This window comes from Heliangelus exortis, chromosome 11 (assembly GCF_036169615.1).
Source record: "Heliangelus exortis chromosome 11, bHelExo1.hap1, whole genome shotgun sequence".
Lineage (NCBI taxonomy): Eukaryota > Metazoa > Chordata > Aves > Apodiformes > Trochilidae > Heliangelus > Heliangelus exortis.
This window is the reverse complement of record NC_092432.1, coordinates 8,084,811-8,099,965: the sequence shown is the minus strand read 5'-3', so window position 1 is coordinate 8,099,965 and position 15,155 is coordinate 8,084,811. Positions and strand designations below refer to the sequence as shown.

At 50.1% G+C, this 15,155-nt stretch overlaps 1 long non-coding RNA gene across 1 annotated transcript in view; it reads right to left on the bottom strand.

Moving 5' to 3' along the window:
* LOC139800828 (uncharacterized) overlaps positions 1 to 15,155 on the bottom strand; it is a 35,404-nt gene extending 20,249 nt beyond the window's left edge. Inside the window, exons 1-2 of the long non-coding RNA XR_011727962.1 lie at positions 14,910 to 15,155; positions 5,052 to 5,121 (exon numbers count right to left, since the gene is read on the bottom strand). This is a non-coding gene — a long non-coding RNA (uncharacterized lncRNA). The remainder of the gene's footprint in view (positions 1 to 5,051; positions 5,122 to 14,909) is intronic.

Sequence of the window (15,155 nt, the reverse complement as noted above, 5' to 3'; positions counted from 1 at the left end):
TCGCATATAACCAAAGAAGCGGAGGGGATGGACGTGCTTGGTCCTTCCCCACAAGTTGGAGAAGCCATGACGAGGCGGCTGGGAAGCCGGTGCGGGGAAAACACAGGGCAAATTAGGAAGTATGTTAATTCAATTAATATCACAGAGGGGCTGGCGGGCGGGGGGGGGGGGAGGTGTGCGCGCAGATTTTCCGCCCGAGGAGGGAGGTGGCAGAGAAAGAACTGGGGCATGCCAGCTCCCGTTATTGTTCTGCCTTCATCGGTAATTAGCAAGATAAGGAGGGGATGGCGTGAAGGAGGCAGCGTGGCGAGGACGAGGCAGCGCTGCACCCCACCTCATGCCCATGCGGCCATCTTACATGCGGCACTTGCCTCCCGCAAAATGGCTGCCAGGGCCTGCAGCTGCCCTACCCTACACCAGCGGGCTCCCTGGCCTGAAGTGGCTGGCACCAGTGGCTCGGAGCTGTGGCAGCCATCCCACAGATCCATGGGCAAAAGGGAGCACTGGGAGTAAGGAAGGCACCATGGTGGGCAGGAGCGGGTTACCGAGGCCTGGCAAGCGGCCATCTTAGCCCACACCCTGCTCATGGAGCCAATGCACCGGGCATGCCGCACTTCCACAGCTTTCACCCCTGCTCTCCTGACTGGAAAAATCATCATACACTTCTCCTTCAGGAGGCAGCTGCACATGGCTTGGAGCCTGTTGATGGCTAGAGAGGTGGCTGTGCCTTGGCCATGGCGTCCCCCTCAGAGGCGAGTGAAGGAGCGAAGGAGGGGTCAGCCCCACACTTGTCAGGGGCAGAGCTGCCTCTATGCATGTGCCCCCGATGAGCCCTGTCAGCTGCCAGGCACTGGGACAGCATCCTGACTGGGGTCTGGCCCTGGAAGAGGTGGTACAGCGACACAGGATGGGAGCTCCGAGGGGAAAAACGCGGCCTGCCTGGCCACCAGAGAGAAAGTTACAGGCAAATTCTGCCTTTCTTCTGAAAGAAACAATATAAATCCCAAAACAAAACTGCAGAGGCACCGGTAAAGAAGACGCAAGCTTCCTAAATCTGAATTTAACACACATTTAAAACAAGATCAGTTAGAAAATGAAGTCTCAGTGACACAAATGTGGACAAAGATACACCTGCGTTTCCCAATCCATGGAGCTTTACAATGGAAACATCAGTGTTGTTGAGTTCTCCAAATAAATAATACCAAATATCAACCAAGGAACCATCACCCATGGTCCTAGGCTGCCCTCAGGACACTCGCAGGAATTGCTGACATTTTATCAGTACACAGGAAGCATTTTACTTGTCTTAAGCCATGATGGAGCTATTTCATGTGGTGCGATGGGCCCTAAATGCACACTGGAAATTCGGCATCTGCTCCAGTACTCTGCAGGTAACCAGAGCACCAGGGTGAGTGCAGCCACACGCAGACAGGGCTGTGTTAGACATCTCGCTTAGACAGTGAAACATAAGGGATGGCAGGCTAGCTGCTCCACTCCAGGGTTGTCTACACAGAAAACCACACCATTGTAATGACAGCACTGTAGGTTAACTGCTACTGATCCTCAGCACGCTGGTGCACATCTCCACCCTGAAAATGGCTTTCTCCAGTTTAGCTTGAACTGCTTCCAGTGTGACATAACCCATATACAGAAGAGTCCTGCCTTCTGCTACGTAAATATCCATGGAGGTTGCACATGTACAGCTTCTTGCTTTCAAATTCACCCCCCCAACTCTACGACTGTAGCTGTACCTGCCCTTCGGCTAACCTTTCTGTACTCCACACACTTCTGGGCTGTTCACAGTGCCCGTGAAACACTATTACACCCTGTTTCCCCTGGGTGCTAATCCTGCTTGTCAACCCAAAGGCAGAAGCAGACGGTGGCTTGGCATTTTGATTACATTGTGATCTGTTTGAACCTTCCAGACTCTTTTGATGTCTGTGCAAATTTGAAAGGGGGAGCCTTCATCCTCCACAATGAAACTGCTATTGCACGGTGAAACATCTCGGGACTTGTGTGTCCATAGCCATTGCTGTATTTGAAGCAGGGAGTGGAGGAAAGGCTCCTCCAGGAAGAGTCTGAATTTCAGACTAACCAGTTCTGGTGTTGAGCAGAGAAGACCACAGGGACAGCGTGTTGCTCTTCAAACAAATGCATGCGTAAGGGAGTGCACGCATGCACAGAGACACCATATTTATACAAATAGATGCATTCATAGGAAAATGCAAATAGAATTCTCTTCCATACCGGGCTCCCTTCGAGCTCCTGACATCCCAAGGTTTCAGAGGAGTACAACCAAGCTTCAGATCAAACATTAGCCCTGCGGGGGTTCCCTCAGGGAAGCAGCCATGCACTGGGGTCTTTTCCCCGCATCCATGCGAGCTTTCCCGACCCGGCCTTCCGTGGGTGCTCTGTTCTGACACGCGTACGACATGCGCGCGCAGGCAGAGCCTTGCTAAAAGGTGCTCTGGGAATTGAGCTCTGCTTCCTCCTTCTTCTAAATCAATTGTCATAAACCAGCTTTTGTTTTATTTTTAATAAAGTGACAGAAATAATCTCCATTCACAGTCCTTGCTGCTCCCTCAGCCCCGCTCTATGGCACAACAAGCTGCCCAGGGCCCCCTGAGGATATGGGCATGGGAAGACAGCAGAGGAAGACAGACTGGGAGAGGCTGCTTTGTGGTGCACAGAAAACCCCTCCTCCTCTCTTGAGCCCATTACTTGGCAGACAGCAAGGCAGCGGGATGGGAAGGGGGCTGGATGGCAGGTAAGGCATTCCCAACCTCCTCAACTCGATCTCCAGCTGGCCCTTTCATCCTCAGCCCACTGAGGTAACAGCCTTCGACCTGGATTTTACCTTGTGCTCTGCAAATCATGTTTTCCCTCACTGCTTGGCACTGGCAAGAGGTGACACCCCACAGCACCACTGCAGCATGAATGGGCTGACATTCAACTTGTGACAGCCTAAGCCTGCCTGCCTGTGGCACACCTCTCTCTTCAACATAACCAACAACTTGTCCCTCCCTCCTCCAATCCCACTTGCCCAGGTCCAGGACTCAGACATATGGAGACGTTTCTTGATGAATCCTATCAGTGGGTGAGTGGCAGCTGAGCAGGTACTGAGCAAGAGGTGGGGCCAGACAGCAGCCAGGGGGAAGGCAGCCGGTGGAGGGAACGTGCCTCAGGAGGAATACTCACAAAGGGCTGCTTTCATTAATAAAACATTCCCCCCTCAGTCGCCTTTTGATTTGGGTGTAAGAATTAACCCCATCTGCCCAACAGCACACTACCCACCAAGTCATCTCTGCTGAGGAAGTCTGTCTGACATGTCCACTCAATTGCTACATTTCCCCCTGCCCACACTCCTCAGCTCTACAGACCCCCTCCAAATAGCTCACCAGCCTCATCAGGTCTGCCCTATTGAAGAGATCCTCTTCCCACAACATAGATTAGACCCAGTGAAAATAGGCTTAGTGAAAATACCATTTCACTATTAATGCCCCCCCCACCCTCCTTCACACTCTCTCACACCCAGGAAGATTATAAAAATCCCAGTCACCTTTTGCCCCTGCTAACTACTGCACCAGGTTTTGCACTGCATGCCTTCTACTGCAAGTAGAGAGCTGGGCACAGGGTAGTACTTATATATATACACACATGTATCAAGTCAGCACTGGAGATGTTCAGCTGCAGAACACACATCTCCTTGCACAGCATCTCGTCTTGTCACCACACCCCAACCAGTCCCTCCCCACTCTAATTGCACTGCCTGGTTCTTGGGCATCAGCAGAAGGTTGTAACAAATCCTATGTTGGTTTAAGCATGATCTGTCCATTCAAAATTCATGTGGAGTTGCTTTTACATCACTGAGACATTTCTATTCTCTTTCTATTTCAAGTAAAACCGAGATGCAGAGATGCCTTCAAACCGACAGCCCCTTCATTTTTCCAGAGGTGTGTTTTAATGAGTGACTCCCTTCCAAAAAGGGGCCGGCCGAGGGGAAGGACGGCAGATTATCCATACAAATTCAATAGCTGGTAGGTTGCCATGGGCTAAAGCATTTCTTTGCACACATGAAGGGAAGGGACTCCAGAGCACTAAGGGCTTTGCCTCCCATGAGTTATAGCTCTACCCTTCAAGAGCGGAATAAATGCTTTATCCCATTGCAGCCTGCGATGTATTCTACATAGATGGATTGATTTCCTCTATTGTTCTTAATAAATCCTGGCACATGAAGGAACTCACTGCACAGCCATTTTTCCTGCCTTGTTCTACCTTGCAGAAGTAATAAGGGTCAGATGTGACTGCAGTGGGAAGGAAAGGCCGTATGCGATGCAGCAGTTTGCTGGATGCAGTGGATGTGCTCGCAGGGGCTTGGTTGGGGTTTGGTTTATTCCCCTGTCAAGTATAAGCTGAGGAAAAGGGGGACAAGGGCTGGGTAACACAGCATTGACGTGGCTCTGAGGGGAGCAGCAGCTCTACCAGCTGAGCCTAGAGCCTCCTCAAGCATGCCCAGCTCCCTGCCATGCCTCTGCCAGTGTCCCAGCTGAGAGGAGCCCACACTGCCAGAGTGGGAGCTATTTTAGTTGGGTTTTTTAAATAAAAAACAACCAAAAAACCCACCCAAAACACCAAACCAACCACACTCCTAATTACTACCAACTGCACGATTCAGACCCCCAGGTTGTTGTTGAAAGGCCCTCTCCTTCCCTACTGACTTTTCTACTCGCAAGGTTGACACCCATCCTCTGTCCCTGCTCCAGGAGGTTGTTCACTGGCCACAGCTGCTTTGGTGCACAGCAAGGAGGCACCACTGGGCTCCAGGAAGCAGGTGGCTTTGCATGGACCTGCCCTGGCCACCTGCCTTCAGCTTCATCCAGGCTCCCAGGATTAGCACTGCTGGCCTTCTCTAGCAACAGCTAACTGGCCCCGTTTCAACTCTGGCTGGGAAAACTGGCTACAGAAGGGAAGGAGGGAGAGATCAGGTGAAAAAGCTGGTCTCCTGTGCACGAGTTGGACTCGATCCTTCAACAAGACTCCCAAGGACTCACCTCTCCTTGCTCAAGTGGAGACGTCCCAGCCCTTCCCAAGGCATCCCACTCTGCGAACTCACAGTCAAGTCTGATTAAGGAAAAGAGAATTTGTCTCAATTAGAAAGAGGCTCCCATATGCATGGACGGATGTTAAGTAATTACTGAATGTCACTCACGGCTGCAAAGGAGACTTTAAATTTGGGACTGTGCAAACTCACACACACAATTGCAAGTGAGTTACAGACCTTGGCATGCTTCAGAGCATACCTTGTGCAGATGCTTTCAAGCCCATCCCCTTGGATGAAATACACCCAGCTCTGTAAAATACAGCCAGACACAACCCCATTCTCTAATAAGGAAATAAAGCTGAGTGGACCTGTGTTGCCAGAGCCCAGAGAGCAACGCTGTCTCTTTAATTTTCTCCCTGGCTATCTCATCCTTTGCACAAACTCTTTCCTCCCCATGGCTTCTTCCAGCCTGGTGGGCAAAGTGGGAAAACATCATTAGGGAGGAAAAATAATTTAGTTTGTTAATCAGTATCCAGTGGTGGGAAACAAGAAAGACAGAGAGCAGGACTGGCGGTTAGGGCTTAGGAAAGGCCAGCACAAAGCCCACCATTCATGACATCTGGGGCTGGGATTCTCATTGAATTAAACAGACACAAAGAGCAGAGGCATTTCATGCTCTCTTCACAAGAATTATCATATCTCCCTGGCACTAGGAAACCTTCAGCACGGAAGAGGGGGAGAGAGAGAAAGAAAGAGAGAGAGGAGAAAGCGGGCAGGCTGGGTAGAAATATGGGGCAGGGTAGAGGAGGCTTTGTTCCAGGGTTGGATTTATGGATGGGATGCAGCGCGTTGCTTTGCAGGGAGAGACAGGACCCTGGCGCGCTGGGTCTAATAAGAATCAGCAAATGTGAAACAGGGGGCCCCTGTGTACCATGAAGCAGGGAAACCCACGTCTGACAAGCCAACAGAATAACTGCTCTCCTCTCAAGGCTGTGGAAGGTTGCTGACGTTGGTAGGAGATGCGTCGTCTTGTGTGTGTGTGTCAGTGAGGAGGGGGAGAAAGGGAGCGGCGAGGAGTATAAACAAGAGACCAGGCAGCATCATTCAGTCATGAAAATTAATTAGCTAATGTGCAAACCATGGCTGCCTCTTCCCACTGCCCTGCAAGCATCCCCCATAAAGCTGCTGTGTGTGCAGAGCCTGTGACTGGGAATAACTGGGGCAGATTAGGCAGCTCCTTGGGACACAAACCTGGCAGCAAGAAACCCACAGCCCGTGCAAAAAAAGCGAGGAGGGGACGATAACTGTCCTTTGTGAGGGGGCAGAGCCCTGGGGCCAGGAGAAAGAGAAGCAGGAGGGACTGGGCACCAACCGAGATGAGGCATCATGTTGCTGCAGCAGCATAAATTGGGATGGATCTGAAAAAGCAGTCATTAATGGGGTCTGGTGGAGAGCAAAAGCATTTAGAGTTGAGACCACAAGCTCTCTGGGGCAAGACCTGTCATCTTCAACAGTCTCAGACCACGGAGGCCCATCCTACTTGGTCTCTGGGCATCACCAGCAGATCTGCTTTAAATTCTAATTGCTCCATGACCAGGACCTGTGAGCTGCTGGGAGACTCCCTACAGCAGTACCTGAGGGAAGAGGGGACAGATCTCTGACCTCCTAGCCCCAGTGTAATTTGACCTCGTGCACTGGTGCCACAAGTGAATATTGCAACCGTGATGATGAAGATGAGAAACTCCTGACCAACTTCATGTGCTCCATCTCCAAGCTTTTGGATCCCACTACAATACTGAGCTTATTCTTTGCTGGGAGCAACCACAGGAGAATGAGGGTGTAGATGGCAATTACCTGGGGGAAACAGGCACAAAAAGGGAATAGGAAATGCAGAAAGCGATTAGTAGTACAAAAAAATACGGGTGCTTCTTCGACATGGGATGTGCATGGAGAACAAGGAGCACGCTGGAAACAAAGGGATGCAAGGAGAGAGGGGAGGCTGGGATGGGCATCTCAGCAGATATGTAGGTAAAAGTTGAAAAGGAAGCACTAATTAGCACCCAGACCATCACTTTCCATTAATAGCTTGTCACCATTTCCTTGATGTTGCTGAGAGCAGGAAAGTTGGTATGTGTGATGCTTACCTGTCTCTATCTCATTAACAGAAGTCAGGGTGAGAACAGACATATATTGCCCACATCGAGATAGATGGGGCCCTTTGCTGAACTGAGATGCAGGAGAAAGGGGGAAAGTTATGAAAAAGATGCTTGTGAAACACAAGCCCATACCCACACAATGAAAACCCAAACCTAGGACACCCAGACACCTATGCTGGCTTGGGGATAGCCCCAGGGAGGACTTGAGGAGTCCAGAAGACAAAACCACTAGGTTATATAGTATAAACTAGAGAGAATAAACTGCTGGCCAGGGGAAAATGCATCAGTATAAGCACAAAGTGTGTGCATGGGGCCATGACTGGATTACACCCAGGAAAGTAAAACGAAGGACTGCTTACTTCCCCAGGTTTGCACAACCAGAGTCCACTCTGCTAGAAACAAGAGACAACTAAATGTCTTATCACAATCCAGAAAGGAGGAACCCCTTCAGTAAACAAAGAAAAAAGAAAAAAAAAAAAAAAGAACAACAAGCCATTTCAAGCAAAGATAAATCCGCATTGCATGTAATCACCTCCAAAGTAATTCTTCCAGCAGTTAAAAAAATATATTAGATCTCCTATGTAATACATCCCAGCAGTTAAAAGAAGATATGAGATCTCCTGTGTAACACACAAAGGCCTCGCCTTCCCCTCCAGCACGTGCAACAGCTTCCATCAGCGACACGGGGAAGAGGGAGTGTGCAAGGCAAGGCAAGGACACCAAGTGGTGTCTGCATCTACAAGGTGGTAGCACATGTCTGCTGGTGCAATGACAGGAGTGTGTGCCTATGTGCACATTCCCAGGGACACCCCTGCTGTCACAGGCACACAAATTCACTATGCAAGCCCAAGGTTCCTCAGGAGCAGGAGCCCAAACCTCCTCATCAGTGACTGTGGCAAAACCAAAGGCAAAGAAAACATCAGGGCTTGGGCTGAAGGAACAAAGGCTTCCCCCTCTCAGCTTGGAGACATCTCCTTGGCCGTTTAGTTCAGATCAAGTGTAGGCTCTGTTGACTCCCCAGCTATTCAAATGAGCACTTTCAATACTCAGGTAGGTCTTTTCTGCTCTACAGCTTCTCTACTCCATATTTACTGTCCCCAACCGATGCAGTTAATGCCACATGCAGAAATACTGCCCTGAAGAGCCTTCGTTTAGATTTCGTGGTCAAACACTTCAAAGTTAGGAAGTGTCCAATTTATGGCTGTCCGTGCAACCTTAATTCCACCTCACTGTGCAGCCACCCTGGCCAGGGAAAGAGGGAGTGAGCTAAAAATAGGCTGTGACCGTGTCATTATAGCCTCGTAAGGACACTGGCAGGGAGGGGCTGAATTAATGTCTCATGGTCAAACCCAAATTGGGTACCCCCCGACTTGCCACCGCTTGCTTTGGCGCCTTCAAGCCCGTACATTTTTAATGTACAGAAATCACGTGCATTCTAAACATACAGAAAAATGCATTATTTATAGCTAATAAATAATAGATTGTTTATATAAGCAAAAAAAAAAGAAAAACAATTGTAGGCAAGTGTAACAAATTCCCCTCCCTCCACCCCACACCCCTTCCTGCCTTCATCCTGCTCTGGCAGAACGATTTCAAGCCCTGAGCCTTGGCACAGATTTCTGCCACTATGAAACACAGGACTAATGTTGTCTGGCAGCGGCAGAAGGCTGCTCCCCCAGGGCCAGTGGGCAAGGGGGACTGCGGGGGCTGGCAGTGCCCAGGCCAATGCACCCACAACCCCCTATGCTTTTTCCTCCCAGCACCAGGACCCAGAGGAATTTTCTCCCAGGAGATGGGGCCATGCTGGAAGAATATGAGCTAGAGGTGGAAGCGGGTGGTGGAGTTGGCTCTGACTGTCCTCCCACCTTCCCTGGCTGGTCTAGGGCTCTTGCAATACAGTGGTGGCAGTCCAGGGATTCACCTTCCTCATGGTCTGTTATTATTATTATTCCAGGGAAATAATAAATTTTAAATTCTGCTTGCCCTCCCCTAAAGCAACAGAAGGGAAATCATGACTCCGAACAATTCATAATTCAGCTAAACATGAAAAGAATTTAAAGGACAAAGAAAAGACATTTCTCAAGCCAAAGAGCTTCCCCCTGGCTGAATTTCAAGGGCCCACAACAAACAATGGGAGTGTCAGAGGTGCTCAAAAAGGAAAAAAAAAAAAGTTCAAGAATCTTTACAATAAAAAGTGTTAGGCAACACAGAGGTCAGAGCCAGCTCCTCCTATAATAAATAGCATGACTATCCTACATTAACTATAGGAGACATTTTAATGCAGTGCCTCAGTTTCGTGCTAATTATACTTTTTCACCATATTTTGAACCTAAGAAAAAATGTCATGAGTTAATTATAACAGATGAGGGAGTGTGAAGACTTCCTCAATAAATAATGCCTTGATATCTCATATCCAACAAGCTGCGTGCTCTGCTCTGAAGGTGCCCAGAAATATGTCGTCTCAGGAAATATATCAAGAAATGATGGTCCCATAATCTGGCTTTGTTTCCAAGCCTTGATTTTTGGCCCAATAATTAAGTGATTTTTATGGACTGGGGAGAGTAAAAGGTTGCAGGACCACTGGAATGGTGCCAGAGAGAGTCAATGTTTAAAAATAAATTCCTAAATCAAAACGAGATACAAGAGACCTCAGCAAATTACCCCCACAGCTGCACACGCAAGCCACAGAAATTATTTGGTTTCTGGACCCAGATCCCATCCGTCCTTCGCTCCTGGCATCTCCACGGGAATCTGGCATGCACAGAAAAATCCTGGTTTTAATGAAACCAGGCCACTGCTGCCAGCGTGCCACCGGGAGCTGGACACCGCCGGCCACCTGCCCGAGGAGGAGGGACCCCATTTCCAGCTGCCATGAAACCCTGGGCACAGCCCCCTGCTGCACCCATCCCTGATGGGGCTGGTGGGTGCTCAGACTGTTACAAAGGTTCCTCAACTAAACCATCTTTCGTTCAGCTCCCTTCCCCACTCGGCACCCCTCACTTCCCCCTCTGAAGAGCCGGGATTTGGCGTGGGAAAGATGTCTTTGGGCTTTTCACAAATCCAGTATCCCCTTGAACCAAAACCAATTAGCCTGGCCCAAGGTCCTGCCATTGAAGGACTGTCCCTTCTTTTCAAACCCCCGCGGGCTCAATTGCTCTAAGGAGCCTGGATGTGAATGAGCAAAGCCCACTTAAAGTGGTACTTAAGGCCAGACCAGGGTGAAGGAAAAGAGAAAGCCTCTATAGGAACAGCAAGCTGAGTTTCCAAGAGACAGCTAACTGCCGGAGATTGTGTTCTTTTGCTCCCCCCCATTTTCTTTTTTTTACCCCCACTCCTGGGCTTTCGAGGCAAACGCTCCTAACCAAACCTGAGCCCCTGAGTAAATATTAGACAGCACCTGAAAAACACGAAAGCCAGAACCCTGTCCTGACTCTTTGCAGATGCTGGGAGCCCTGCCATGGGAAGCATGATGGCTCAGCACCATACCACCAAAGCTCTAGTCCCAAACGTGTGTGCTCAGAGGGTCAGAGAGAGGCTGAGCAGCCCAAGGTGATGCTTTTCCAGCTGGGCTCTTAGCAAATGCCTTCCTGAGGCAACCGGCATCATGGGCACAAAACGCAAAAATTCCTAACCTGGAAAGAGTGACTCCTGGAATCGTGTGGTGGGGAAGCCAGTGCGGCCAGCCCCGCAGCCATCTTATGCTTGTGGTCCCCAAGACCTTCCAGAGGTTCGGGGTAACTGAGGGACAGCGACGCAGCAGTGCCGGTGGCAGGGGTGACACAGAGTATCCATGCCATGAGCAGCATGCGTGCACCACCACGTGTCAGGTGCCAGCACCTTGGCATTCACAGCTGGGAGAAATTCCAATCGCTTGCACAGATGCCAAATTAGCACTTTCCCTCCAGCAAGATGTGAGAAAATGTGGTCCCAGCCCCAAGCCGCGATCCCTCCCTGGAGCACGAGCAGCACCGACCCACAGCCACAGGCAGGATGGACGCTCCAAAACTCTGACCTCTGCCCCTTCTCTAGCAACAAGGACAAAGCCAGGGCAGAGCAGCAGGTAAAGGGAGGCACCGTCCAGGGTGCAGGGACAGAGTGAGAGCTGAGAGAAAGAGAAGACATGGTCCAGACTGGCTTCAGGCATCAAACCCGCCATTGCCAGGTGACTCCACAAAAATGCCCATTGATGGGATTTCATCCATTACCAAGCGGGAGGGCTTGGACAGTCAGGTTCCTTCAAATGGACCAAACAGTTCCTTCTCCACCTAACCTCAAGCCCAGGTGGGTTTGGCTTCCCTGAATATCTGGTACAAACCCCCTTCATCTCATGCCTTGAGCCAAACCTACTGCACTGTAGGCAAGTTTTAGGAAAAGATGGGAAATAAGGAGTTGGAACATGAGATGCCCCGGGGCATCATTTCCCCAAGGAGATACCCACAAATTATATTTTCCATTTATCCCCCAACAGCAGATGCCAATTCTTCCATTTTCTGGCTCCTTCTGCCCATTCCCAGCTCTGCCTGAAGAACAAAGACATCACGGCCCAGCTCCAGGAACCTCACCCATGTCTGGCTTACGTTGCATCCTATTGCTCTGCCAGCAGAGTCCCACCAAGAAGAGAAACCCAGCAGCAAGGACCATGAACACCAGGACTTGGACTCTTCTTCCTGCACAGCCAAAATGATGCCTTCCCTTCTGGGTTTGGGCTGCGCAGGAAAAAAATCCAGCCAAAGCCAGCGGCTATGTGGAGAGCAAAGGGGAAAGCCATAAAGGGACTTGTGTGTAGCCAAAATCCATTCCTGGTCCAAAAACAGACCCTTGGCGACTCTCCTTCCACCACGGCACTTAAAAAATAAAAAAAGACAGAAAGCAGAGACCTGAAGGCAGGCTACCAGGGATGCTCTATACGCTGCGGGTATTTCACAAGCAGGGGTTTACTGGGGGACTTCATCCACTTTCTCGCCCCGCACACACATGCACAGAAGCTGAGGTTGCTTCTACTGCCATCCCCCACCACTCAGTGCCATCTCCCTGGTTAATGGCAGGGGACACCTCTACACCTCCCCCATACACACATGGGTTCATACCGACAGCAGGGGCAAAAAGAAAGAATTTAAGTGCCAGTAAAAATTCAACTGCTGTTTCTCTCTCCTGGAAAGTGAAGGCCAAATTGCTCAGTCCCTGTCTCAATCCCATTTGGGAGGAACTGCTCCAGAATAAGCAAACCAAGCTCATGGACTAAAAAATTACCTGAAAATAACCAGCTCAGAACAGGAAATTTTGGGAAGAAAAAAAAAAAATCAGGAGTCAAGAGTGTTTTCTGACCAGCTGATCCAATAGCAAGGTAAAAAAAGCTTGCACTGATCCTTTGTAAGAGTTCACATGTAGACAAGGATTTCCACACTTGCATTTTATTTCATAAAATTATGTGTATACCTGCATTTATATGCACACATGCAAAGACATTTATTATATGTGTGTATATATTTCTTTTCCTCAGGTCCTCCTTTTTATATTTTCACCTTTTGCAATTACAAAAGCCAGGGACAGAAATACGTCTTGGGTTCTGCCAGTGCAGAAACACTCCCACCAAAGAGATTTTCACTAACAGGCTGGTCGAATGATTCCTACTGAATTATATTCATTAGGAATTTGAATGTTTCTTTCCTCCATCCCCCATCAAATCATTACTCCGGAATAAATGCATTCATCAACCACCTTGCTCAGCTCCCTCCTGCTTTGTTCAGTCTAGTTTTAAAGCATCTCCACTGAAACTGTTTGCACCTGACTCGATGCTAGTGTACGGAAGGGGGAAAAATAATATAAATAGGAGAAGAATTGAGTGCCACTCACAATATAGTGGAAATAATTGAAAAATTATTTCTTAAAAATAACCAACATAATAAAGGGGGGAAAGGACTACATTCCCTCCTCCCCACCTCCGATCTCTTCCATAATTTCTGGGATTGCATCAAGCATACATATTCCAGATGGGCTGGAGAGAAGGAGGTTGGATCTTAATGACACATCTTTTGCTGCCTTTGGAATGAATGATTCATTCGGATCTCGCCGAGACTCGATGCCACAGTTGAGTTACATTTCTAGAAAATCCGTATCTTTAATTCTGGCGCTGCGTGTGGGACCCAGCAAATCATGGAATTACTGCTGTAACTTCGGATTAGTAACGCTTTCTAAATGATAGTCTAATTCCAGGCCTTCATGCTTTTCAGCGTTCACACTCACACAGCCTTTTCCCTGGGAGGCTTCCCGCGGAATTAGTGCTGGCATCTTCGTCTTTCTCTGCCCTTTTTAATTTCTCCAATGACTTCTCATTAGAATATATAATAACAACAGCTCCTCAGAACTTTTCTTTCTCCCGGTATAGCCAAATTCAGGCTGAGATCCTTTTTCCTTACAGTAGTTATGGCGGTGCTTTGCTGGCCCTGGAAGGGTGCACAGGCATATTTAGCTTTGCAGGCCTACGTGGCATCTGACGCCATTACCCCGTGCAAGGGAAGGTGGAAAACCTGACTCTGAGGTGTGTGGGGGTCCCACCTCTCACCTCCCTGAACGCTGGTGGGTGCGGGGGTCTCATTCCTGCAGTGTTACCCTGTCTCTTTGGTGAGGGATGCCCAGCTGCAAAGGATAGAGCAGGGTGTTCTTGCTCCTGGAGTGCGGCAGCACCCATCCCCACCCTCCCTATCTCCCGCAGCACCCCCGGGGGGCAGGGAGCAGGCAAATAGCTCACTGGCAACCCCCGCCACTGGAAGCTTTTTCTCGGCAGCCTCCCTGGAGCTGTCAGGGCCCGCGTGGGTTGGTGGGGACCATCCCTGCGGGATGAGAACTGCCAAGCAAGGGGCTGTAGGTGATGCCCCCCACACTGCCCCGGGGTGCTGGGGAGGTCTGGGGGGGGCCCGGTCCTGGCCAGGGGTGCTTGCCCCACGCCAGCTGGGAAAACGTGCCGGGGAGGCTCGGCAGAGAGCGCGGCGCTTTGTGTCGCCATGGGAACGGAATGCAGATTTGCCAATTGCTTTTTTTCCCCCCTTTCTTCTTCTTCTCTCTTTTTTTTTTTTTTTCTTTTTTTTCTTTTTTTTCTTTTTTTAATTTTTTTGCCAGACGTTGTAATACATATTATGTTTCAACTGTTCGGGCTTGCAGTGGACGTGAGGGAGGCTTCACGCCTTACCAAGAGCTCAGCTCCTAAAGAAGCTCCAAGGCCAGCAGCTGAACGCTGGAGGGGTGCACCCCATAGCAGGACCCCTTCCTTGGGCATCCCCCTTCCTGGAGCTTATCCTCCCTTCCAGCTACGGACAGAAGCAACAGCCACCGCACAAGAAAAGTGATCACATTATCACCAACTTGACCTTCCAAGAGGCCGCGATCCAAAGCCGAAAAAATGAAGGTAAGAAGGGAAAGAGGAGAAAAGGGAAAACATCGAAAAGCCGGTTCGTGGTCTAACTCGCAGGCTAAGACACGGGGGGGGAATTTATTTGGGGAGGGCGCTCTCGCTCCCTCCATCCTCCCACAGCCGCGACACCCAGCAGCCTCGGAGTATGTGTTGAGGTGCGTTTAACGCAGACTTAAACCCCGGATTTCTTTGGCACTGAAAGCATTCGCGCAGGGCTCGCCTCCCTCTCTCCGGCCATCCTGCATGCTGCCGCGGAGCCCCGGGGAACCTCCCGAAAGGGAGGGCACGGAGCCGCAATCCTTACCTGGAGCCTCGAGGGCGGCGGGTCGGGTCGCCTCTGCACCACCGGTCCTGGTGCGGCCGCTTCCCCCGGGCGAGCAGGTCTGGAAGTCATTTCTACTTTCGGTTATCTAGCTTTATGATGGCTCCACAACACTCATACAGCTAGATAACCAAAGACAGAAACATCCCTCCTTCGGGGATGCCGGCCATCCGTCCATCCGTCCGTCCGTCCGCTCCAGGATGCGGGCACGGCCGGGGCAGGGCGGCC